This window comes from Heterodontus francisci, unplaced genomic scaffold (assembly GCF_036365525.1).
Source record: "Heterodontus francisci isolate sHetFra1 unplaced genomic scaffold, sHetFra1.hap1 HAP1_SCAFFOLD_337, whole genome shotgun sequence".
Classification (NCBI taxonomy): Eukaryota; Metazoa; Chordata; class Chondrichthyes; order Heterodontiformes; family Heterodontidae; genus Heterodontus; species Heterodontus francisci.
In genome coordinates this window covers 545,439-547,490 of record NW_027141841.1, presented here as the reverse complement: position 1 = coordinate 547,490, position 2,052 = coordinate 545,439, and the positions used below count along the sequence as shown (strand labels likewise).

Genomic DNA, 2,052 nt, shown 5'->3' with positions numbered 1-2,052 from the left:
GACAGTAATGTATTCATTAAGGATATTGGAAACATCTTCCACCCCGAAACAAAGGTTACATTTTTGATCTTTTCTGTGCCCTGCTGTTTGCTCAGTTGCCTCTTACTCTAATGTTTTGATGCAACATCTTTGGGTCCATTGTTATTTTGTTTGTCTCTGTTCTTTCCTGCTTTCTCTTTGCTCTTCACCGCTGCTCCCAAACGCCTCCAGTGCTGTCAAAACACGACTTGTCAGAAGTGGGATTGGAACCCACGCCTCTAATGGAGACAGCGATTTAAACGCAGCGCCTTGGACCGCTCGGCCATCCTGACTGCCGGCGATGTGCTATCAATGCTAAGGAAATTATTCATTCTTTGTGAAAGTATTTGTGAGATTGTGGAAATGTCTGGAAGAGGAAAGACCGGCGGAAAAGCTCGGGCCAAGGCCAAGTCTCGCTCCTCCCGGGCTGGACTGCAGTTCCCGGTGGGCCGTGTTCACAGGCTCCTGAGAAAGGGCAACTATGCTGAGCGTGTGGGTGCCGGAGCCCCGGTCTATCTGGCTGCTGTGCTCGAGTATCTGACCGCTGAAATCCTCGAGCTGGCCGGTAACGCGGCCCGGGACAACAGGAAGACCCGCATCAGAATTTAATAAATCCCGCTGCCTTCGATTTGATAAATCCCGAGACCATCCCGGTACATTAAGGGGACCTGGTTGAATTGATGAATTAATTTAAAGAACTGATGAATTAATTTAATAATGGAAGTGTCCGGGTTAATTCTATGTTTTTCATTTGGACAGTTTGAATTGTGTTTTTTTTTCTCTCTGGTGATCTGAGCGCCGCTTCTCAATGAGAATCGGCTCCCGGAACAGAGTAAATGCAGGAAGGAAGAGGCCATTCTCGGGCTGTGTGTTTCTCTCCTAACCTGATCTGTTTAGACCGCACTGTTCCCAGAGGACGGTATCAGTGAGAGTTGTGCACACACACGAGCTGAGTCCATTGCAGCGCTTTAATATGTGCCTTCCCCCCGGCCCTCCCTATTCTCCGGACATAGAGCTGTCTGTTCCCCACGGCGGCGGGATGGAGTCGGGGATTCTCTCCCCGCAGTGTCAGGGTCTGCAGCCCCGGGGAACTGGCGGTTTCAGTCAGAGTGACCGAGCTGCCTTACATATCCTGTGTACTGATCTCCAATGGATTCAAATATTAGTGAACTCATTGGGTAATGTTTGTAAATAACCCTCATGTGAACGGACCCGGCTCCATTAATGCCTTCCAAATAAAACTGGGATCCATTTCTTTTCCCCAAATGCCAGCTAACGGATCCCAGGAGCGGGGTTGAGATTGTGCTGAGCAGCAATGAGTCTCCGGTAATGCTGCTTTCTAAATTCCAGATCAGCTCTCAGTCCTACAGGCCTTTCGGGAAAGTGATGTGACAAAACAGAAACCATGTGACCGCCCCTCCAATCTAATGGGTTTGATGATGAACAGAGATGGCAGCTCTTTCCTTTGCTGATTTGGTGGCTCTGAAAAGAGCCCTTGTTACACTTGTTACTGAAGCTGGGTTTTAGGTGCGTTCCCCGCGGATGCGGCGGGCCAGCTGGATGTCTTTGGCCATGATGGACCGGGATCATTCTGGTGAATCTGCTCATTTTCCGGCAGAAGCATCAGTCGCTGTTTGAACTGTTTAAAGTCAGGGGTGTATTAGCAGCCAGAAAGTGAAGGGCAGTTCATTGCTCCCTGCAGCATTATCCGCCTCTTTCAGGAGAAAAGATCAGAAACCGCTCGTTTCCGTCAGTCTCCGAGAAGCCTGTGAGAAGCGTTCTTTTTTTTTTTCAAAGTATACTTTATTCATAAAAATCTGTAAAAATTACATTGCCAAACAGTTTCCAAACAGCACCAAAAAATACAAACATTGCAAGGGAGATCAGTTTCCTTCAATACTGTCATGAGTTTCTTCCCAACCCTTCCGTTTCACAATTGTCATGTCAATTACAGTTTTACATTTACAGCCGTTGAGAATATTAACGATACAGTTCGAGGGGTTTCCCATTGATCCAGCCCCTCAGTTCAGCTTG

The 2,052-nt window shown here is 47.8% G+C and overlaps 1 non-coding gene across 1 annotated transcript; it reads right to left on the bottom strand.

The window, feature by feature from the left end:
- Positions 1-228: 228 nt before the first annotated feature.
- trnal-uaa (transfer RNA leucine (anticodon UAA)) lies at positions 229-311 on the bottom strand. The gene has a single exon. It is a non-coding gene; the product is annotated as a tRNA-Leu (tRNA).
- Between the last annotated feature and the right edge of the window lie 1,741 nt (positions 312-2,052).